The sequence below is a fragment of the Micromys minutus genome (genome assembly GCF_963924665.1).
Source record: "Micromys minutus genome assembly, chromosome: X".
Lineage (NCBI taxonomy): Eukaryota > Metazoa > Chordata > Mammalia > Rodentia > Muridae > Micromys > Micromys minutus.
The window spans coordinates 98,139,295-98,165,373 of NC_137970.1; positions in this window are offsets into that span (position 1 = coordinate 98,139,295).

Below are 26,079 nucleotides of genomic sequence, written 5' to 3' on the forward strand. Positions count from 1 at the left end.
ATCTCCTTTATGAACTTTGATGCAAAAATACTCAACAAAATCCTTACAAAGTGAATCCAAGAACACATCAAAACGATCATTCACCATGATCAAGTAGGCTTCATCTCTGGGATGCAGGGATGGTTTAATACACAGAAATCCATCAAAATAATCTACCATATAAACAAACTCAAAGAGAAAAAAAAACATATAGTCATCTCACTAGATGCTGAGAAAGTATTTGACAAAATCAACCACCCCTTCATGTTAAAAGTATTGGGAAACAGGAATCCAAGGCCCATACCTAAACATAAAAAAGTCATATAATTCAAACAAAAAGTCAACACCAAACCTAACAGTGAATAACTTGGAGCAATCCCTGTAAAGTCAGGGACTAGACAAGGCTGCCCACTGTCCCCCAACTTATTCAACATAGTACTGGAAGTCCTGGTCAAAGCAATTTGAATGCAGAAGGATATAAAAAGAATACAAATAGGAAAGGAAGAAGTAAAAACAATACTGTTTGCAGATGACATGATGGTGTATGTAAGTGACCGCAAAAATTCCACCAGAGAAATCCTACAGCTGATAAACAGGTTCAGCAAAGTGCTGGATATAAAATTAACTCAAACCAATCAGTAGCCTTCCTCTACTGAAAGGACAAACATGCAGAGAAAGAAAAGAGAGAAAAAATACCCTTCACAATAGTCACAAACAATATGAAATACCTTGGTGTGACTCTAACTAAGCAAGTGAAGAACCTGTATGACAAGAACTTCTACTCTCTAAAGAAGAAAATCGAGGAAGATCTCAGAAAATGTAACAATCTCCCATGCTTATGGGTTAGAAGGATCAACATTTTTAAAACAGCCATCTTACCAAAAGCAATTTGCAGATTCAATGCAATCCCCATCAAAATACCAACCCAATTCTTCATGAAGTTGGTAAGAGCAATGTGCAATTTCTTCTTGAATATAAAAAGACCTAGAATAGAGAAATTCATCCTCAACAACAAGAAAACATGTATGGAAATCACTATTCCTGACCTCAAGTTTTATCAAAAGGCAAGTGTGCTAAAAACTTCATTGTACTGGAACAGAGATAGGCAGGTGGATTAATGGAATAGAATAGAAGACCCAGAAACAAGCCCTCACATATATGGTCATTTTTGACAAAGGAGCTATAAACATTCAATGGAAAAAAGATAGTCTCTTCAACAAATGGTGTTCGTCCAACTGGCACTCAGTATACAGAAGAATGAAAATACAGCATTTCTTATCTCCTTGTACAAATCTTAAGTACAAGTGGATCAAATATCTACAAATTAAAACAGGTACACTGAAATTATTACAAGAGAAAGTAAGGAAAACCTTAGAACACATAGGCACAGGAGAAAATTTCCTAAACAGAACAGCAATGGCTCCAGCTCTAAGGTCAAAGATTGACAAGTGGGACTCAATGAGATTGAAAAGTTTCTGTAAGGATAAGAACTCTGTCAAGAAAACAAAATGGCAGCCAACAGAATGGGAAAAGATCTTTACAAATCCCACATCAGATAGAGGTCTAATATCCAAGGTATATATCATCCTGAGTGAGATAACCCAGTCACAAAAGAACAGACATAATATGCAGTCACTGATAATGAGATATTAACCCCAGAAAGCTCTGAACACCCCAGAAACAACTCACAGACTATGAGAAGTTCAAGAAAAAAAAAGAATATATTTTAATTAAAATAGAACTGTATCACATCCCCATTTCCTTCCTACTGCCCCTCGCAGTTTCTCTCCTATCCCTTCAAATTAATAACCTTTATTCCTATATTATTGATATGTACCCACAAATACTTAATTAAAAACCTTAAAAAATATATTCGTATACATTTATGAAAAAATGCTTAAAAATTTGTACACTTTTATTGTTATTTAAACAAAAGTTTTTCAATAAAAAAAAAGAACTCAAGAAGTTAGATACCAGAGAATCAAAGAATTCTATTAAAAATGGTGTACAGAGCTAAACAAAACGTTCCCAATTGAAGATTATCGAATGGCTTAGAAGCATCTAAGGCAGTGCTAAACATCATTAGCCATCAGGGAAATGCAAATCAATATAACCTTTAGATTCCACCTCATACCAACCATAATGGCTAATATCAAAATTTCAGATGACAGCAGATGCTGGCAAGGATGCAGAGAAAAACGCACACTTCTCCACTGTCCATGGGGTTGTAAACTGGTACAACCATTCTGGAAATCAGTCTGGTGGTTCCTCAGAAAATTGGAAATAGTGCTACCTGAAGACCCAGTTATTCCAATTCTGGGCATATACCCCAGAGAAGATCCAACATACAACAAAGATGCATGCACAACAATGCTCATAACAGCCCTAGTTATAATAGCCAGAAGCTGGAAAAAAAACCAGGTGTCCTTCAGTAGATGAATGGATACAAAAATTGTGGTATATTTACACAATGTAGTACTACTCAGCTATCAGAAACAATGTCTTGATGAAATTTTTAAGAAAATGGATGCATTTAGAGAATATCATCCTGAGTGAGGTAACCCAGTCACAAAAGAACAGAAATAATATGCAGTCCCTGATAATAGAATTCTAACCCCAGAAAGCTCTGAACACCCCAGAAACAACTCAAAGACTATATGAAGTTAAAGAAAAAACAAAGGCCAAAAAAGAAAAAAAAAGAAAATGAGTTTTGGATCTTGGCCAATATGACTGGTGTAAGGTGGAATCTCAGGATTGTATTGATTTGCATTTCCCTGATGGCTAAGGATCTCAAGCAGTTCCTTAGATGTTTCTCAGCCATTCGATATTCCTCAATTGAGAACATTTTGTTTAGCTCTGTACTCCATTTTTAATAGGGTTGTTTGATTCTCTGGAGTCTACCTTTATAAGTTCTTTGTATAAGTTGGATATTAGGCCTCTATCTGATGTGGAGTTGGTAAAGATCATTTCCCATTCTGTTGGCTGCCTTTTTGTTTTCTTGACAATGTCCTTAGCCTTACAGAAACTTTGCAATCTCATTAAGTCCCATTTGTTAATCTTTGACCTTAGAGCTTGAGCCATTGGAGTTATGTTCAGAAAATTTTCTCCTGTGCCTATGTGTTCTAAGGTTTTCCTACTTTCTCATCTAATACTTTCAGTGTATCTGGTTTAATGTGGAGATTTTGATCCACTTACACTTCAGTTTTGTACAAGGAGATAAGAAAGGGTCTATTTTCATTCTTTTGCATGCTGAGTGCCAGTTGGACCAGCACCATTTGTTGAATAGGCTGTCCTTTTTCCATTGAATGTTTACAGTTCCTTTGACAAAAATAAGGTGACCATATATGTGAGGGCTTGGTTTTGTTAATTCTTTCAATGGTTCTTTTTGTTTCTACTTTTTTTTTTTACCAACCTTTTACTCTGAGATAGTGTCTGTCTTTGTCTCTGAGATGAGTTTCCTGTATGCAGCAAAAGGCTGGATTTTGTTTATGTATCCAGTCTGATAGCCTATGTCTCTTTATTGGGGAGTTGAGTCCATTTATGTTAATAGATATCAAGAAATACTTGTTTCTGTTTCCTGCTATTATTGCTTTTGTAGGTTGAGTTGTGTCTGTGTCTTTTCTTCTTTGGTTTTCTTGCTTAGGAGTTTTCTTGTTCTTACTAGGATGTAGTTCCCCTTTTTGTATTGGGTTTTCCACCTATAATTCGTTATAGTGCTGGGTTTGTGGTCAGATATTGTGTAAATTTAGGTTTGTCTTGTAATATCTTCATCTCTCTGTCTACCGTGATTTATAGTTTTGCTGGCTATAGCAGCTAGGGCTGGTACTTGTGCTCTCTTAGGGTCTACATGATGTTTGTCCAGGCTCTTCTAGGTTTCATAGTCTATGTTGAGAAATCGGCTGTGATTCTGACTGGTCTGCCTTTATATGTTACCTGACATTTTTCCCTTACTGCTTTTGGTATTCTTTCTTTGCTTTGGGCACTTGGTGTTTTGACTTTTATGTGTTGGGAGGAATTTCTTTTCTGGTCTACCCTATTTGAAGTTCTGACAGCTTCTTTTATGCTCATGGTCATCTCATTCTTAAGGGTAGAGAAGTTTTCTTCTACAATTTTGTTGAAGATATTTACTGTGCCTCTTACTTGACATTCTTCTCCTTCTTCTATTCCTATTATCCTTATGTTTGGTCTTCTCATTGTATCCTGGAGCTCCTGGAAATTTTAGGTTAGGAGCTTTTTGTTTTTTGCATCTTCTCTGACTGTTTTGTCTATGTTTACAATGTTGTCTTTGGCCCCCGAGATTCTCTATTCCATCTCTTGTAGTCTATTGGAATTGCTTGCTTCTGTGACTCCTGAATTCTTTTTTAGGCATTCTACCTTTAGGGTTATCCCTTTTAGTGTTTTCATTATTGTGTCAATTTCCATTTTAAATTCCTTCTTCCATTCCTTCTTCTTTTTGGTTCTGTTTATCTCTAGTTTTTTGAGTTCTTTGAGTGTTTTTCTTGTTTTTTCTTTAAAAGCTTCTGATTATTTTTGCTTTTCCTCCCGTTCTTGTTTAAGGATCTCTATCATCGTCTTGAGGTATGATTTTAGGTCTGTGTCTTCCTTTTCTGGTGTCTTTGGCATTCCAATGTTTGCTGTATTGGAAGAGCTGGGTACTGGTGTTGATAGGTTGTCTTAGTTTCTTTGGGATATGCTCTTTCGCTTTCCTCTTGCCATCTTGTTGTCAGTGATATGTTATTTCCTTTCCCTTGTACCTGGTCTGTGTCCCTGGATCTCCACTGGTCCAGGTGGTGGATGGTCCAAGCACTGTTCTGTGCCCCACAGCCACTGGGTGGGGACAGAGGTCCCAATGCTGGGTTCCTGGTCCCTAGATCAGGCAGCGCAGTGGCGGGCTTTCCGTGGGCACTCAACAGAGTTCTCTCTGCTCCCTGGTTGCTCGGATCTCATACTCACTGGGCCTTAACCTTTGGGAACTGCTTGTCCAAGTGGCAGATGGTCCGAGCCCTGTTCTGTGCCCCACAGCTGCTGGGTGGCAACAGAGGTCCCAATGCTGGGTTCCTGGTCCCTGCATCAGGCAGGGCAGGTGTATGCTTTTTGTGTGTACTGAGCAGAGATCTCTCTGCTCCCTGGCTTCTCAGATCTCCTTCTCATTTTACATGTTGATCATACCTTTCCCTCACTTTTCTCCTGCTAGTTCCTTCTTTCCTTTCTTTTCTCCTCCCTCTTTCTCCTCAAGGAAAAATGAGCCCCTCCCCCCAACAAATATCAGCCAGCTTTGGCATATCAGGTTGTAAAGTTAGGCCTGTCTTATCCTATTGAGACTATACAAGGCAGTCAAGCTAAAGGAAATGGGCCCAAAGGCTGTGAGCAGTTTTAGAGACAACACCTACTTCTACTGTAAGGACTGTAACATAAAACACCAAGCTGTACTACTGTTACTTATGTGCAGAAGTCTAGGTCCATTCCTGTAGGGAGCATTTTGTGCTGCACCCAAACATGGTGCCGGCTTCCCGCCGAGAACTCAGCAAACAGAGCTGTTGCCCAGCCAAGAGACTTAATGCGCATGCACCACATAAGTCACAGCCCACTCTTGGGGCACTTGATTGAGTTACAGGAGGATGCACCAATCAGGTAGCAACACGAGTCTCCTAGGCATGTATAGCAGTGCATTTTCTCCCCCATGTGAGGAGAAGAGGAAGACAGTGGGGAGATTGCGGGAGACCCCACGTGGAGGGATGGCGGAGAGATACCACGTGGAGAGAAGCCCGATAGGAGAAGTTGTGGGAGATCCCACATGGACAGAGACTGGACAGAGAGATCGCTCGTGGGGGACTGCGCATGTGAGGTCCACTAGACAGTAGAACTCAGTAGGGTGTCCCCGGCCCAGAGAGAAGTTTCCTGCTCAAGAAGCCTCCTGCTCAAAGTGCTGTTCAATAAAGGTTATTCCGCAGAAGAAGCTGTTTGTTTGTTGCATGCCTGTTCCTAGTGGTGGGAAGCGTGGGCGCGTGACACATTCCATGCATGCTCTATTGTTGGTAGTTCAGTCTCTGTGGAATGCTATGGGACCAGATGAGTTAATTCTTTAGGTTTTCTTGTGGTATGCTTGAATTCTCTGTCTCCTTCAATCCTTCTTCCCCATCTTTCCTAGGATTCCTGCTAGCTTTGCCTACTGTTTTGTTGTTGGTCTCTGCATGTGTTTTCATCCATTTCAGGGTGAAGCCTCTCTGAGTAGTTATGCTAAGTTACTGTCTGTAAGTATAGCAAAATATCATTAGTGGGGACAAGGGGTGACTCCCTCTCATAGCATAGGTCTCATGTTGGGCCAGTCATTAGTTGGCCATTCCCTTAATTTCTTCTGCATATTTCCTCCTGCATGTCTTAAAGGCAGACAATTTTTGAGTCAAATACTTTGTGGTTAAGTTGGTGGCCCAATCTCTCCAATAAATATCTTGTCTGGTTACTGGAAATGGCCAATTCATGTTCTACATTTCCAATTTCTAGGAGTCTTAGAGTCACCCTCTTAGGTGCTTCAAGTTTCCAAGGTCCTAAGTTTCTATCTGACGTATTCCAGTTCTTTCTCCATGTACTCCCTTCCTCAGTCCTCCTGAAAATTGATGCATTTTCTTCCACTCCTACCCTCAACCCCAGCTAGTCCCCTCCCTTCATCTACTCTATTTCCCCTTCTCAAAAGATTCAAGCATTTCTTCTTGGATAGATTTTGTTACTTAGCTTCATTCAGTCTGTTGATTGTAGTATGATTTGTCTGTATTTTACAGCCACTATCTGATTAGGAGTAAACACATACTATATTTGTCTTTCTGGGTATAGAAATTCTTTACTCTGTATAATCATTTCTAGTTCCATGAATTTACTTGCATTTCCCATGATGTCCATGCCACTGTTTGTAATAACAGAAAGGTATTTTATTGTACACATGTACCACATTTTCTTTATCTATTCTACAGTTAAGTTACTTCTGCTTTATTTCCAGTTTCTAGCTATATGAAAAAACTTATATGAACATAACTGAGCAAGTATACTTGTGGTATGGTGTGGCTTTATGTGGGGATATGCACAGTAGTATAGCTGGGTCTCCAGGCAACTCCTAATTTTTTGAGGCAATAACAAATTGATTCCCAATTTTGTACAGATTTGACTCCCATCAGCAATGAAGAAGTTTTCCCATGGATCCATATACATGTGAGCATGAGCTGTCACTTGTTTGGATCATAGCCATTCTAATGAAATCTCTGAGTAAAATTCTAGTGAAATCTCTAAGATTGGTGAAAATATTTTCCTGTAAATAAATTAAAATGTTGAACTATTCTGGAACTATTGGTATGAAGCCTACTTGATCATAGTGGATTCCATTTTTGATGTGTTTTTGGATATGGTTTTCAAATATTTTATTGAGTATTTTTACATCCATATGCATGATGGAGATTTATCTAAAATGCTCTGTTGAGTCTTTTTGTGGTTTAGTTATCAGGGTGACTAGGGACTCATAAAATGAGTTTCGCAACGTTCTTTCTGTTTCTATTTTGTGAAATAATTTGAGAAGTTGTTATTAGCTTTTCTTTGAAAATCTTGTAGAATTCTATGCTAAAACCATAGAACCCAGGGTTTGTTATTTTTTATGTTGCTATTGTTGTTGTTGTTGATTGTAGTGGTGGTGGTGGTAGTGGTGTTGGTTGTGGTTTCAGTATACTTTTAACTACTGCTTCTTTTTACTTAGGGGTTATAGGTCTACTTATATTATTTAACTGATTTTAGTTTAACTTTGATAAGTGGAATCTATAGAGAAAAAAATGTCAATTTTGTTTAAAAATTACAATTTTTTGAACTACAGGGTTTTAAAATAAGATCTAATGATTCTTTGGATTTCCTTCTTGTCTGTTGTTATGTACCCCCTCCTTTTAATTGCTAAATTTGTTAATTTGGATACTGTCTTTTTCATTTGTCATTAGTTTGGCTAATAGTTTCTCTATGTAATTGACTTTATCAAAGAACCTAATCTTGGTTTTATTTATTTGTTCTATAGTTTTCTTTGTTTTTATCTTATGGATTTCATCTCTGAGATTGAATATTTCCTGATGTCTACTCCTGCTGGTGTGTTTGCTTCCTTTTTTTTTTTTTTTTTAAAGTTTTCAGGTATACCATTAATTCTCTAGTATGAGATCTCTCTAATTTCTTTAGGAAGGCACTTAGTGCTATAAAGCTTCCTCTTAGTTCTTCCATTATATTCCATAAATTTAGATATGCTGTGCTTTCCTTACCATTGAATTTTAGGAAGTCTTTGATTTCTTTATTTCTTCCTGGGCCAAGTGGTTGTTGAGTATAGAGGTGTAGGCTTATTGTTTTTTATCCTCCATAGTTTATCCTTGTTTGATAAAAAAATTATCATATTTTTTCTGCCCTCAAATATTGTTTCAATCTGGACATGTCATTGTAATGCTTACACCAAGAATCTTTGGTATCAAGTTTGTATAAATGATTCTTACCATTTATCTTCTGCCTTGTCAATAAATTCTGACCACCCGATGACTAGGCAGAATTGGGAATAGGAAAGGGTGTCTGACAGCCAGAGAAAGGAGAGAGGGGAGAGAGGGAGAGTCAGATAAGGAGATTGAAACCATGATAAAAGCGTCTGGAGAGAGATCAATTGTTATAGTTCCCATGCCCGTTACGTTACTACGTGCTCTAGCCTCTAGCTCTGACCCGGGCAGGTCCAGATCTGTGCTTTCTGCCCACTCCCTCACTCTGACCCATCTGGGAGCCACTCTGCACTGCTATCCTCAGTTCTCTGGCGGCTTTCCCAACATGTTCTGTATGCCTCTGTCATTACTGTTGGTTCTTTCTGACTCGAGTGGTCCACAGGCCACTCCAACATGGTACCATGTCACACTTCCCCCAGATACTCTCTAGCAGTCCTCTCCTGGCTGTCTCTCTACCAGCAAGGAACTCTGCCTGCATTCCATGCAGCCTGGTAAAATCAGGCTGTGCTTTCCTTACTATTGAATTGTAGAAAGTCTTTGATTTCTTTATTTCTTCCTGGGCCAAGTGGTTGTAGCTCTGGGGACAGCTCTGCTCCCTGTGGCTGTGTCCTATTGAGGCTCCCTGCCATGGACTCTGCACACTACAGGCCAACCAAGTCAAAGCTCCAGAAACTTGTAATTTAACAATGGCTGTATCTTAGATGTTTTTTCAGTAAAATTTACATTGCATAAAACGTTCCCACCCATAAACTCAGAGACAAATGATATGATATTATTTGCCCACCTATACAAGACATATTATCCTGTACAAACCAATCTTTTTAAATATCCATATCAAACGGTATGTAAGCAGAGCCACAGAAAGGCTTATCCCAATTTTCCTCCATCTTGCCACTCCTCTTCTTCTTTCCTTCATGTCCAATGACAGGCTTTGGGCCAGCCTGTTTATTTTCAACCACAATCGTGGCAATATAACTGAAGTCCAAAGAGCTAGATCAATAGTGATGTATAAGTGTCCTGGTGTGGGATTGAGAGGTAGCCAGATTACCATAGAATACTAATGTAAATCATTGAAACACTCAGCTCTTGAAGTACAGTTTTAAATAAAGATTGTTTTTTTTGTGTGATAATGGAGGACTAATATAACATCAATGATTAATTAAGTGCTACATTTATATTAATAATAAATAATTTTCAGAGAATTATTTAGTTTCCATGATTTTTTAGGCTGTTAATTATGGGGTATTTTGTTTGTTTGTTTGTTTTTTGGTTTACTTTTTTTGTTTTGTTTTTTTTTTTAAGTCCAGATTTAATTCATGGGAGTCTGATAAGATTCAGGGAGTTATTTCAAATTTCTTTATCTGTTGGTGGCTTACACTGTGACCAAATATATGGGCAATTCTAGAGAAGATTCAATGAGTGTTTGAGAAGATAGATTTATTTGTATTTGGGTAAAAGGTTTGGTAGATAAGTTAAGTCACTTTGATTAATAACTGGTTACTCTCAATATTTGTCTATTTGCTATCTAGGTCACCTGTCCATTGGTGAGAGACGGTTGTTGACATTCCCAGCAATTAATGTGTGGGGATTGATGAATGATTTAAACATTAGTAATGATGAATGTGCATGGTCATGCATCTGGAGCATATACATTCAGATATGCTACATAATCTTGGTGGATTTTTTTTTCTTTGCTGATTATGAAATGTCCTACTCTATATCTTTTTATTAATTTTGGTCAAAAGTCTGTTATTGGATATTAGAATGGGTACTCCACTTTACTTCTTGAGTCCTTTACTTGGAAATCGTTTTTCCATTTTTGATGTAATTTCTATCTTTAATCGTGAGTTTTGATTTTTGCATGGAGCAGAATGAGGGATCCTGTAGTCACATACATTCTGTTAGCAGGTGTCTTTTTATTAGAGAACTGAGTCCAATAACATTAAGAAATATTAATGAACAATGATGCTTAATTTCTGCTATTTTGATATGGGTGGTACTTGTGTGTGTGCATGTGTGCCTGTGCATGTGTGTCTGTTTGTGGTATGTTTCTGTTCATTTGGTTTTGCTGATGTGAAATTATCTTTTAAGGGTTTTTGGGTGGTGGGTGGGTAGAGTTAACTGTTTACCTCCTTCGGTTGGAGTTTTCTTATTGTGTTGTACATATGGTTAGATTTTGAATATATATTCTTTAAATTTGTTTTTGTCATGAAACATTTTACTTGTTCCCTTTATGGTGGTTGTGAGATTTGCTAGTTATAGTGTGCTTTGATAGCATGTAAGACACTGGTCAAGTTCCATCTTGATTTTATACTCCTTGTTAAGATGTCATGCTTAATTCTGGTAGGTCTGCCTTTATATTCTACTTGGTAATTTTCTCTTACACCTTTTACATGCTTTATTTGTTCTGTACATTTAACGTTTGATTATTATGTGGCAAGAGAATTTTTTTTCTGGTCCAATCTGTTTGGTTTTTTGTAAGCTTTTGGTATATATGTGGGCATCTCTATATTTAGGTTAGAAAATGTTTTCTGTGATTTTGTTGAAAATATTTTTCTCTTCTATTTCTATAATTCAAAGGTTTGATCTTTTCGTACTGTCCAAGATTTTCTGAATGCTTTGTGTTAAGAACTTTTTTATCTAAGGTATACAAAGAACTCAAGAAGTTAGACACCAGAGAATCAAACAACCTTATTAAAAAATGGGGTACAGAGCTAAACAAAAGGTTCTCAATTGAGGAATATCGAATGGCTGAGAAACATCTAAGGAACTGCTCGACATCCCTAGTCTCAGGGAAATGCAAATCAAAACAACCCTAAGATTCTACCTCACACCAACCAGAATGGCTAAGTTCAAAAATTCAGATGACAGAAGATGCTGGAAAGGATGCTGAGAAAGAGGAACACTTCTTCATTGTTGGTGGAGTTGTAAACTGGTACAACCACTATGGAAATCAGTCTGGCAGTTCCTCTGAAATTTGGACATAGTACTACCTGAAGACCCAGTTATTCATTCCACTTATGGGCATATACCCTAGAGAAGCTCCAAGATACAAAAAAGACACATGCACTACAATGTTTATAGCAGCCCTGTTAATAATAGCCAGAAGCTGGAAAGAACCCAGATGTCCTTCAGTAGATGAATGGATACAAAAATTGTGGTATATTTACACAATGTAGTACTACTCAGCTATCAGAAACAATGTCTTGATGAAATTCTTAAGAAAATGGATGCATTTAGAGAATATCATCCTGAGTGAGGTAACCCAGTCACAAAAGAACAGAAATAATATGCAGTCCCTGATAATAGAATTCTAACCCCAGAAAGCTCTGAACACCCCAGAAACAACTCACAGACTATATGACGTTCAAGCAAAAACAAAGGCCAAAAAAGAAAAAAAAAAAAGAAAATGAGAAACCATTATGCTTAATCTTTACACACCTAGAAAACTTTGACTATTTCCAGGTTACATCTTGGTTTAATTGTGCTTTATGCTCATTGTAACTAGTAAAATTTTAATGCATACTATAAAACCTTTTAAGAAACAAGTACTGACAAAAATGTATTCATATACTTTTATGCAAAAATGCTTAAAATCTGCACATTTATCTTTGTTTTTTAAAGTAAAGTTGTTCAATTAAGAAAAAAGGGACTTTTTTGGATTAACCATTTTTTGACTGATGTTTTAATATCTTCTACTGTTTTTTTCTGTTTATGAGATTTTCTCTTCCATCTCTTGTATTCTATTAATGATGTATGCTTCAGTATTTCTTCTTTGCTCACCCGGGTTCTCTATCTCCAGAAATTTCCTAGTTTGTGTGTTCTTCAATACTTCTATCTCCAGTTTCAAGTACTGAAATATTTTATTCACTTTCTTTACCTGTTTTTTTTCTTTTAATTTTCTTGTATTTCTTTAAAGGAATCACTCATTTCATCTTTAAAATCTTCTATCATCTTCATAAAATTTGATTTAATGTCATTTTGGTTTTTTTTAGAATGTCTTAAAAGATTTTTTTAGATTTATTTACTTTATAAAATATCATTATAGCTCACAAAATTTGTTTCTTAATAATATATTATAAATACACATTTTTATTTCTTTTTCTTTTTTTTCTAAGAGGATTCCATATAGTGGCCTTCCTTCTTTTTGAGCTTTATAAATTCTGTGAGTTGCTTCATGGGTATTCAGAGCTTTCTGGGACTAGTATTGAATTTTCAGTGACTGCATATTATGCGTGTTCTTTATGACTTGGTTACCTCACTCAGGATAACATTATCTAGTTCCATCCATTTTCTTATGATTCATCTGTATTAGAATAGTCAGAGCTTGTTGTCATAAAATGAAGGGCTTTGATGGCATATATTACCCTTGTCGTTGTTGATTTTGTTTTCATACTGGCCTCTGGCCATCTGGGTTTTGTGTTTATTATATGCTCTGGTGCTGATTTCAGAGAGTATTTTTGTTGAATGTGTCTTTTTTGAGTGTTCTTTTTCTTTGGTTTCTATTATTATTATTCCTAGTCTTCTAACCTGGGTGTCCTTCTGATTGACGAGTGAGTCTTCAGGGTTAATATGCTGTCTCCCTTAGAGTTTTGGATGTGCATTCAGGCGATTGTTGAGCAAGGGCTTGGGTTCTTACCTAATGTCACTGGTGCTAGTAGGCCTCTGAGAATATAGACAGAGTTGTGGGATGGAAAAAAATGCCTCTTTAAAAAAATATATAGAAAGAACAGGGAATTGGATGAGCAGGAAGCAGAGAGACTCTGTGGTTAATTTAACGATAAGTTAGACTATAAGAATATGGCATTTGAATTATCAAATAATAACTGGGAAAAGATAGAAAGGTACAGTTCATATAACTGCAGTAATATGAGGTTTTCTATAGATCTCAGATCTAGGTGATGAATAGATGTATACTTTTATTGGAATCTCACTTTCATGTAAAGGTCAAAATAACTTAGTTCTGGGTAATTTAACACAATGTCATAAAGATTCAATGCCTGAACCCGTGGCAACTATTTTTTAGGCATGCAGAAAAGAGAAACAGCATCACAGAAATTTCTGCCTGATTGAGTCAGAGAACCTGTTCCTATAGCTATCAGAGTTAAATGCCCTATCACTTGAGAAAAGCAAGAAAATGTAGAACACATTCTCACTTGAATACTTATGTGTCACACAATATGTTTGATATACTATGCTATAAAGATATTTGTAATGTATCCAAGTCAGAACCAAAGGACACTTGCTCCATTGAAAAGAAATACATGTTTGATGTTCATTATCAAAAGAAAAGGAATAAGAAAGAGAAAAAATGGCTTTTGATGTTAGTGTCTCCAAAAAACATTTAACAATGTAACAGTCTTCATGTATGAGCAGTACAACTATTTCTGGAATATAATCTACCAACAATTACTAAACTTCCAAATAAGACTCAACAGATTCATAAGATTCAAAGGGATACTAGTAGTCAGCAATAAATTCTTTCATTAAGAATATTTTGTCTCTTGTAATTAAGCATCTAAAAGTGATTCCAAAATTGAATACTAGACATTTTGCAAATGATTCTTTGTTCATCAATTCTTTGCCACTGGTCAGAAAGTGTAGAGAAACATTTTTTTTTATTATTTGCCACTACCAATAAAAAGTAAAACACCATGTAAACAAAAATAAATGTGAGGAACATCAAAATTGCTCAATGAATATTAATCTGGACCTTAATACCATTCTTTTCTAGGAACCTTATATTCTGAATTCAATCTCCTCTTTTTATGTATTGCTTCAAAAAGATAATTCTGATCATCAATGCTTATATTTTTCATGTTATTTTAAAGAACTAAATCTGTAGAATAATAACATAGCAAGCTCAGTAATAACTAAATGTTTATAGAATCATGCAGATATTTATTCACTTGACTATTTCATTTTTAATTCTTTGTCTAACTACTATGAAATATTTTAATAAACACAAAGCTTACATTAGCTGGGTAAAATTGAGAAGTGACATATAAAATTAATCATAAGATGGTTTTATTATTTACATGTTAATTTTTATATTACGTCAAGTGGTCTGAAAATGGTAATGACATATTATTCTCCAAAGTATGTAACATGTGATTAAGTCATTAAAGCAAGTATACCTAATTGCAGTACTATTTATTTTCTACATTATTTTAATATTAGACTGGTGTGAGAAGGATTAAACTGAGGACATAATGCCAATATATATAGTAAGTAAAGAAGTGTGGAGTTAAGTCATCTACATTTGAAATTATAATCAGGGATACATTTCAGAATCTCTTAAAGGCGTACTTCTTTGTTTCTTTAGATAGGCTTTATTTATTAACAATAAAATTACTCTACACTTTAAATTTACTCAGTATTAATGGAAATCTCATATCAAAGTTGTTTAAATGTAATTATAATATAATAAATCAGCAAAATAATACATTCTTAGTGAATGGGATGCTTGAAAATGATGTGTGAATATATATATATATATATTTTATTGCAAATGTGGTCCCCTTTATTGCCTTCCCTCTCTAAAAGGCTCATCCCATCCCCCATTACCTTTGCTTCTAAGAGAGTGTACTGCCACACACCTACTCCCACCTAACATTTCTAGCATCCTACTTCCCTGGGGTAACAATTTTCTAATGGACCAAACACCTCTCCTCCCACTGATATAATATAAAGCAGTTCTCAGCTACATATATAGCAGGAGCCATGGACAAATTCATGAATACTCTTTGGTTGATGGGTTAGTTACTGGGAGCTCGGAGGAGTCCAGTTAGTTGACATTGTTGTTCTTTCTATGGTGTTGCAAAGCCCTTCAGCTCTTTTAGTCCTTCCCCTAATTCTTTCCTTAGGGTCCCTTGGCTCAGTCTAATGTTTGGCTGTATCTGTGTCTGTCTTAGTCGGGTGCTGGCAGTGCCTCTCAGAGGATACCTATACACAGCTCCTGCCAGCAAGCACTTGTTGGCATCAGCAATAGTGTCATTGTTTTGTATTTGCTGATAGGATGGATCTCAAGGTAGGGCAGTCTCTGGATGACCTTTCTTTCAGTCTCTGCTTCCCCAAACACCCCTTTCTATTTAATCTTTTAATCTCTGTGTTTCATTTAGACATTAACTAATTCTGAGTTAAAGATTTTGAAATGGGTGGATGGTGTCATCCATTAAGCAGAGAGAGTTGTCTAACTATAGGAGTTAGTCTTTTCAGGTTCTTTCTCTCCTCTGAGGCTATTTCAACTAATGACATCCCCATTGTGTCCTGGGAGCCTCTCACAATCCTGGATTTCCTAGTGGTTTCACCTGTTCCCCACTGCTTCCACACTGCTCCATATTTTTATGCATTCTCCTGGCTCTCAGGAATTCACTACTATGTTTTCCATATCCAATCCTGCCCTCCCCTTATCCATCACCCTCTCTTCTCCCACCAAGGTCTTGCCCTCCCTCTGCCTCCTGTGATTATTTTGTTCTCCCTTCTAATTGGGATCAATGAATATACAATTTGGCCTTCCTTTATTAAGCTTCATATGGCCTGCAAGGTGTATCCTGGGTATTCTGAGATTTTGGGCTAATATCTACTTATCAGTGACTACATACCATGTGTAGCTTTTAGGGTCTGGGTTATCACACTCAGGACCTCTGGATGATATTTACTATTTCTATTCATTCACCTGTAAGATTTACAAAGACATCTTATTAAATATCTAATTAGTATTCCATTGTGTAAATATACCACATTTTCTAAATTCATTGTTCTGTTGAGGGATATCTGGGTTCTTTCCAGCTTCTGGCTATTACAAACAAGGCTGCTATGAACATTGTGAAACATGTGTCCTTGTTATATTTTGGAGCATTTCTTGGGTATATGTTCAGGAGTAGTATAGATGGGTCTTCAAGTAAAGCTATTTCCCATTTTCTCAGGGAAGTTCAGATTGATTTACAAAGCGCTTGTACTGGCTTACAATCACACTAGCAATGGAGGAGTGTGGCTCTTTCTCCATATCCCCACCAACATCTTCTGTATCCTGAATTTTTTATCTTAGCCATTCTGATTGGTGTAAGAGGGAATCTCAAGGCACTTTTTATTTGCATTTCCCTGGTGACTAAGGATGTTCAACATTTCTTTAGGTGCTTCTTGGCCATTTTTTTTTTTTTTTTGTTATTGAAAATCAGCCTTAGTCCATAATGATTTGATAGAATGCATGGGATTATTTCAATCTTCTTTTATATGTTGAGGTTTGTTTTATATCTGATTAAACATTCAATTTTGGAGAAGGTACCATGAGGTTCAAAAAAGAATGTATATTCTTTTGTATTAGAGTGAAATGTTCAGTAAATATCTGTAATATCCATTTAGTTCATACATTTTGTTAGTTTTTACTGTGCTTCTGTTTTGTTTCTTTTTTTATGCCCTGTCCATCAGTGAGAGGGGAGTGCTGAAGACTCTCCCTATTATTATTTGAGGTTCAATGTGTGTTTTGAACTCCAGCATCCTTTATTTTTTACAAGTGTGGGTACCCTTAGATTTGGGGTATAGCTATTCAGAACAGAGTGCTCATCTTGGTGGATTTATTTCTTTCATGAGCATAAAGTATTCTTATCAATCTCTTTTGATAATTTTTGGTTGAAAGTTTATTTTAATGGATATTACAATAGCTACCTGTGCTTGGATCTGTGGACTATTTGCTTGGAATATTTTCCAGTCTTTTACTCTGAGGTAGTGTTTATCTTTGTCACTGAGGTGTGTTTCCTATATTTAAAAACATGCTGTATAGTGTTTACATATCATGGCAGTTAGTCTATATCATTTTATTGGGGAATCTGCTCCATTGATGAAGAGATATTAAAACCAACAAATGTTGTCTCCTGTTGTTAGAGTTGGTATGCAATTTGCATTGTTCTCCTTTTTCAGGTTTTTTGTGAGATGGTATCATAATCAGGGTTTCTATTTCTACATAAAACATGACCAAGAAGCAAGCTGGGGGAGGAAAGGGTTTATTCAGCTTATACTTCCACATTACTGTTCATCACCAAAGGAAGTCAGGGCTGGAGCTTAAGCAGGTCAGAAAGCATGAAGTGATGCAGAGGCCAAAAATATCCTAGCTTGCTTCTCATGGCTTGCTCAACTTTCTTCCTTATAGAACCCAAGACCACCAAGTGAGAGATGGCATCACTCACAATGGGCAGGATTCTCCTGCCTTCATCAATAGTTGAGAAAATATCTTACAGCTGGATCTCATGTAGGCATTTTGTCACCTGAGTTTTCTTTCTCTGTGATAATTCCAGCTTGTGTCAAGTTAACACACAAAAACAACCAGTACAAATGGTTAATTTCTTCATTTTTCTTGGGCATAGTTTCTCTCCAGAACTCTCCAAACTTTATCACAAAATAGAAATAGAAAAAACACGATCTACCTCATTCTTGGAAACAAATTATAATCTTTCCTAAACCACATGAAGATCCTACAAAGAAAGAACTTTAGACCAATTTCCCTCATGAGCATTGATGCAAAAATACTCAATAAATTTCTTGCAAACCGAATCCAAGAAAATATCAAAACGATCATTCACAATGATCAAGTAGGCTTCATCCCAGGGGTGTAGGGTGATTCAATATACATAAATCCATCAATGTAATCCAATATATAAACAAACTAAAAAAATACATAATTAGTTGATTAGATGCTAAGAAAGCACTTGACAAAATTCAATACTCTTTCAGTTTAAAATTCTTGGAAAACTTAGGAACTCAACCTGTACCTAAACATATTGAAACCGATATAAACCAATGCAGTAGCCAACATTAAACTAAATGATGAGAAACTTGAAGTAATACCACTTAAATCAGGGCCTAGACAAGGCTGCCACTCTCTCCCTACCTGTTCTATATAGTACACTGAGTCCTCTATATAGTAGACTGAGTCCTAGCCAGTGCAATCAGACAAAAAAAACAAACAAACAAAAAGATTTAACTCACCAAATCAGTAGCCTTTCTCTACTCAGAGGATAAACAGACTGAGAAAGAAATTCATGAACTGAAACCTTTCAAAAATAATATAAAATACCTTAGTGTGACCCTAAACAAGCAAGTAAAAGATCTGTATGACAAGAACGTCAAATCTCTGAAGAAGAAAATTGAAGAAGATCTCAGAAAATGGAAATATCTTCCATGCTTATGGATTGAAAGGATCAACATAGTAAAAATGTTCATCTTGCCAAACGAAATCTACACATTCAACAAAATCCCCATCAAAATTCCAACTTAATTCTTCACAGAGTTAGAGAGAGAAATTTGCAAATTTATTTGGAATAATAAAAAAAAAAACAAGATATCTAAAACTATTTTTAACAATAAAATAACTTCCATGGGAATCACCATCCTTGACCTCAAGCTGTATTACAGAGCAATCATGAAAACAACCTCATGGTTTTGGTACAGAGAGAGCCAAATAAACAATAGAATGGAATTGAAGCACCAGAAATGAACCCACAAACCTATGGTAACTTCATCATTGACAAAGGAGCTAAAAGTATTCAAGGGAATAAGGACAGCATTTTCAGCAAATGGTGCTGGTGAAACTGGAGGTCAGCATGCACAAGAATGCAAATCAATCAATTCCTGGCTCTTTGTGAAAAACTCAAGTCTAAGTGGATCAAAAACCTTTGCAGAAAATCAGGTAAAAAGAAACTAGTAGAGAATAAAGTGAGAAAGAGCTTAGAACACATAGGCACAGGGAAACATTTCTTGAAGAATACACCAATGGTTTATGATCTAAGATCAAGAATCAACAAATGGGAACTCATGGAACTGCAAAGTTTCTGTAAAGCAAAGGACACTGTCAATAGTATAAAACAGCAATCCACAGATTGGGATAGGATCTTTACCTACATCTGATAGACAGATAATATTCAATACATAAAAAGAACTCCAGAGAATCAAATAATCCTATTAAAAATGGCGTACAGAACTAAAAACAGCTCAACAACACTAGTCATCAGGGAAATGCAAATCAATACAACCCTGAGATTCCACCTCAATCCATTCAGAATAGCAATTTCAAAAACTCACATGACAGCAGATGCTGGTGCAGATGATTAGACAGAGGAACACTCCTCCATTGTTAATGGGATTGCAGGCTGATAAAACCACTCTGGAAATCAGTCTAGCAGTTCCTCAGAAAATTGGACATACTACTCTGTTTACATAGCTATACCATTCCTGGGCATATATCCTTCAACATATAACAAGGACACATGCTCCACCACATTCATAGCAGCCTTATTCATAATACCTATAAGTTGAAAATAATCCACAAAGATGAATGGATGCAGAAATTGTCATACATTTATACAATTGAGTATACTCAGCATCCAGATACAATGACTTTATGAAATTCCTAGGTAAATGGATGGAACTAGAAATGATCATCCTGAGTGAGGTAATCCAGTCACATAAGAATACAAATGGTCTATACTCACTGATAAGCGGATACCATCTAAAAATGCTCACGAGTCCCAAGACACAATACAGAGAACTTATGAATCTCAAAAAGAAAAAAGGCCAGAATGTAGATGTCTCAGTCCTTCTTAAAAGGTAGAACAAAATACGAGAGGAAATGCAGGTACAAATACAGGAAATTGAAGAAAAGTTCACTCAGAGAATTACTCACTTGGCTGCTCACCCCATATGCACCTGAGGATTTACCCCATATGCAGCTACGGAATTCAAGCACTGGTTTTGATGCCAAGAAGTGCTTACTGTCAGGAGCCAGATTTGAATGCCCCTGCAGAAGCTCTGCCAGAGCCATACTGATACAGAGGAGGAGGCTTGAAGCTGACTGAAAGGGGACCCCAATGAAGGAGGTAGAGTAAGTTCTGAAGGCACTGAAAGTGTTTGCCACCCCATGAAAAGAACAACATTATCAACCAACCAAACCTTCCTGAGCTCCCATGGACCAAAACACCGACCAATAAGTAGGCATGGAGAGGCTCATGGTTCTAGTTGCTTATATAGTAGACAATAGCATTTTCTGGCATCCATGGGAGAAGAGGCCTTTGATCCAGTGATGGCATGCTTTCCCAGAGTATGAAAATGCAAAGGTGCTGAGGTGGAGAAGATTGTTGGGAGAAGGAGCACCCACATGGTAGCAAGGGGTGTGGGAGGGGAGTGGGAGTGAGGGGAAAGGGATAACATTTGAAACATAAATACAGTGAATATCCAATAAAAATAAAGAAATGATATTCTGAGACTATCACCACATATCTATACTAATATTGAATAAAATATCATTTATTGTGAGATATGGGGTACATATTGATACAAAGAATTCTAAGTGGAGAAATATCAAAAGAAGTACTTCAAGAAATGTGTAGCAGTCTTAACATTTAGAAAAAGCAATCAAAATAAGTGTGAAATTGCCTATTACTCCTCTCAGAAGGATTAAGATCTAAATCCCAAGTGGCAAACACCTCATGCTGGTGAGGATGTTGGAAAGGGGAAACATTCCTAAATTTGTGGTAGAAATTTAAACATGTATAGACACTGTGAAACTATTTACAGTTGCTTAGAAATTCCAAGTAGTTCAACCTCAATACCTAGGTATACCACTTCTTGGTATATTTCCAAAGGACTTGCTATTCAACCACAAGGATATTTGCTCAATTATGTTCATAGCAGAATTATTCATAATAGCCAGAAAATGGAAGCAACCTAGATGTCCCTTGATCAAAGAACATACAGAGAAAAAAAATGTGTACCATATTTTCTCTACACAATGGAGACTTACTCAGCTGTTAAAAATAAATACATAATAAATTTTGCAGGCAAATGGAAGAAACTAGAAAAATAAATGAGTAAAGTAACATAGTCCCAAAGTCAAGCTTGGTATGTACCCACTTATAAGTGAATATTAAGTTTAAAGTAAAGGATAATCATTTAACAATCTACAGACACAGAGAAGTGAAGTAACAAGGAAGGCTCAAGGGTCCATGCATGGATTTCAATGGGAAGGGGAAATAGCATAAAATATGTTTCACAGCTGGACTTGAGTGTGTGGGGATACAAACAGGAGGGATTGGGTGAGAGGGAGGGATAGAAGGGGAGAGTACTAGGAGAGATGACTAGAGTTGGTTGAATTTTAAATGCTAAGATTATACACAATTTGCATAAATCCTATAAGCATAAACCCATATTCTTCAATATCCCCTTTTATATAATTGTCTAAGTTATTTGAGTTGTTCTCAACCTTCCTAATGCTGTTACAGTTTAATACAATTCCTCATGTTGTAGTGACTCTAACTATAAAATTATTTTCATTGATACTTCATAACTGTGGTATTGAAAATGTCATAAATTGTAATGTAAATATCTGTGATTTCTGATAGTTTTTGGTGAACACTTCAAATGGGTAATTTTACCACAAAAGGAGTTGGAACCCTCAGTTTGAGAATTGATTAATGTAAGTCAAGATTCGTTTTTTTTCTCTACCTCTGGCTCTCTCCTTTATTTAACAAATAAAAATGGGAAGGTACAACTGAAGTCATCTCATGACTTGAGTAGACAGCCCTTCTTGGGGAAGTGGAATTAACATTACAACTGGAAGAGAATCAGGGAAATCTACACTCTTCCATCTTTTACATCTTTATTTTTTTAGGTGTTAGTTACTATTCTAAGGGTTCCTTCATAAATACAGAAAAAAAGAAGCAAGACTAGTTACTGGACTCAATATGCATGTGTGTGTGTGTGTGTATTTATATATGTGTGTGTGTGTGTTTATGCACACCCTACTGCATATTGAACATCTAAATTTAAATATAATACAAATAACCAGAAATCCAAAAGTACATTAGTAACTTCAACTTGCATCTTAATTCATTCCGTCTCCATTGTGTTTCTTCTTAGGAAAAGTCCCACCACAATTCAGACACTCATACCAGAAATCCAAGAATTGTTCTTGATGTTTCTCTGGTAAGTCAAGATTCTTAATGTGGAAGCTATTAATTTTTTTCATATCTATGTCACAATAAGTACTTACCTTTTGTAAAAGAAAAATAAGTCAACTTCTATCTGAAATTTTAAAATAATATAATATATTTTATCTATGCATCAATAAACAGTATTTTAGCTACTATTTTCATGACACTTCTATTTCAGTGTGCAAAAATATAAGGTAGACTATTTTTATACTTAGATAATCACAGCATTTTTGCCATATCTATATGCTATTTTTTAACATTTAAAATTTTGATGGTACCTGGATGAATAGCTTACTATATTGATCAAGTAGTTGGGAGGCAGAGGCAGACCTGAGTTTGAGGATAGCCTAATCTATAGTGAAAGTTCCAGGACAGCCAGGACTACAAGAGACACACAGTCTTGTAAAAGCAAGCAAAGAATTTTATGGAGATTAATATCTATGTGCAGCTGTCTCAATGATTTTACCCTGGTGTCTAGCATAGTATGTTCCTCAAAACAAGTTATTTCTCAGAATTATTATATTATTTAGCTTCCTTTATTTGTCTAGAATAGTCAGTTATTCTGTGTTTGGCTATAGAAAATAATTCAATAGATGTCACGCATAACATGCTTTTTCTAATATAAAATATCTTGCAAATTGACTCTCAGGTGAATTCTCTTTCTCTCTCTCTCTCTCTCTCTCTCTCTCTCTCTCTCTCTCTCTCTCTCTCACACACACACACACACACACACACACACACAAACACACACACAAGCTCATTTTTGTCATTTTCACAAAATATAAAAATATAAATGCAGGGTGCAAAGAAATTCAAAATAACCATGAAGCAAATATAAAAGATGAAAATAAAATAAAAGTATTTGCAAAGAATCCAGGCCCAAAATTTATTTCTCAGATGACACCATTTGCATGTGCATAAACATACAACAATATAGGTAATCATAAAATATATTGTATTTTAAGCACAAGAATTTTACAAGGCCAAGTGTTGTATTGCCAACTTAATGTCATTATTTAATGTTTCTTGAGCAATTCAATAACCATTTGTTTCTCTTGTGTTTTTGTCCATTACTCACCCACTAACCACCTTAAGTGTCTGATGACCTTTCTTCTGATTTATAAACATTCAGCACAAAACAAATTAACAGGCATTAATGCATCATTTGATGTTCTTAGACTTCTGAGGTCTCAAAATCTCATTTGTTTTTCTTTCACAATTTTAAAAATAAAATACTAACTTGTATGATAAAGTCATACTGTGGTAGACAAACATTTATTGAATAAAAGTGTACAGGTATTTTTTAACACTGTCTAAAGACTATGAAAACTAGAGTTAACTGACAGGTTATAAGAGGATTTGAGAGTTAGAAGATTTGAATCTCTAATGAGAAAAGACTTTGATTTTCAAAATAAAAATCAATAGAATAGATAACAGTTTGTTGACTTAGGTGTATATAAAGCATATGTTTTCTTTTTTTTAAAATGGACCCTTTAAATATTTGGTGAAAAGCCCCATCTATCTGAATCGCAAATGCAGATCTTTCCTCTACAACCTGAAACCAGATAGGCATTATGATCATAGTTTGTATTTTCCCTAGCTTATTATGATCCTGCTTATTTTCTTCCCTGTTTTCCTAAGGTTTAATTAAGTGTTATTTGTTATCTGATAGTTCTGTGTGAACTGTGAGCTACATGGGGGTCCTGATCATTGTTTTCTGTTTTGCAGAAGCAGTTATATAATAAAGTAGAAAGCTAGGAAGAAATTTTTCAATACTATTCTATGATATCTGCTAAAAATAGATAATTCTATGATTCTTTGACTATCTGGTATTTATATATCAAATGAACAAAAATTAGGGCTCATTTACCTAATTATATATTTCTCAAGAAAAAATATTTTTAACAATTGAAGTATTTAATTACACATAAATATGTCATCAGCCACTCTAGAGAGGGAGCATAATGACCATAATGAAAATGATGAGAAAAATCAATTTACACCTGAGGAAGATCATTTTGACATTAGTTTATTTGTAATTAACATAAAAACAAGTGTTGATTTTGGAATTTAAATTTATTTAACTTTATTGGACAGTTTTATTTAAACTTGACACATTATAGTTATCTGTGATGATGGAAGCTCAGTTGAGAAAATGCCTCCATAAGATCAGGCAGAAAAGTATATTTTTAATTAGTGATCTATGAAGGAGGGCCTAGTCTAATGTAAATGGGGTCACTTCCTGGCTGGAGCTTCTGGGTTCTATAAGAAGCTAGATGAGATGTTGTAAATAAGCTAAAAATCACCACCTTTCCATGGCCTCATAGCCTGCACTTGCCTATAGGTTCCTACACTGTTTGAGTTCCTGTGCTGTCTTCCTTAGATAATGAACAGCCAAATAAGTCCTTTCCTCTACAACTTGCCTATTGGTCTTGCTGTTTCATCACAACAATGAAGATAACATTATATTACATTTTAACAATATCTTGAAGATATTGTACATATTCTATCTTTTTATTGGCCATCCAAGTTTGTTACCGGTGTCCATTGTCTCAATTCAATTATGTGAAAACTGATGGATTTCTTGGGATAGGGATTCTTAAATATCTAAGGTTAGAGTATGAGGTCACATAAGATAATTAACAAAACAATTTGATGCAATTAAAAAAATCCTCTTTATTTAGTATTCTGGGACAAATAACCTACAAGGATCTGTACAAGTTTACCCTTCATTAATTCCCTTTCCTAATTAAGAACCCCATTCTTTCCTACTCAGTGCAATCTATTCACACTTCTTTCTTGATAATCTTCAAAAAGACATCAAAAGTCTTTGCTTGATCCCAGTACTCTTCATATCTATCTATCTGTCTATCTATCTATCTATCTATCTATCTATCTATCTATCTATCTACTAAAAATATATCATAAAACTCTTAATCTATCATAAGAACTTCCAATCATTGTTTTCTCTGTGTTGTTTATTTATAGTATTATGACTCACAACCGTAAATTTTATGCACTACAAATTGAACAACTGGAACAATAATGGGTTATATGATTTTTATGGTTAGAGGAGAAAAAAAAAATATATATATAATTTAGGAAACATTTAATATTTTAAGTTAAATATTCAGGAACTCATTTTCATGTAGGTCTAAATAAAAAGAATATCATTTATGTTTTAAGAAGACATGTCAGAACTTGAAAGAATTATAATATAATGGGTAAGGGAATGACTGAACAAATAGGACAATACATATGTTCTCATACTATGTTTGTTGGGATTCTGTAAACCCTACCCCTCAATTACCCAGCAGTGGCCAGGTATGCTCTGCCCCAGTGATGTGACACTATAAAAGGAGCTGCTTGACCCCTCCTCTCTCTCTTGGCCTCTCCTGCCCTTGTGCTCTTGCAGCCTTCCTCTCCCCTTTCCCTTCCCCCCTCTGTCCCACATGCTCATGGCTGGCCTCTACTCCTCTACTTCTCTCTCTCTCTGTGTCTCTACCACCCTCTTAACTCTCCCATGATCTGAATAAACTCTATTCCCCGTACTATACCATTGTGTGGCTGGTCCCTCAGGGGAAAGGGATTCCCAACATGGGCCCCTCAGAGGCATCTCCCTT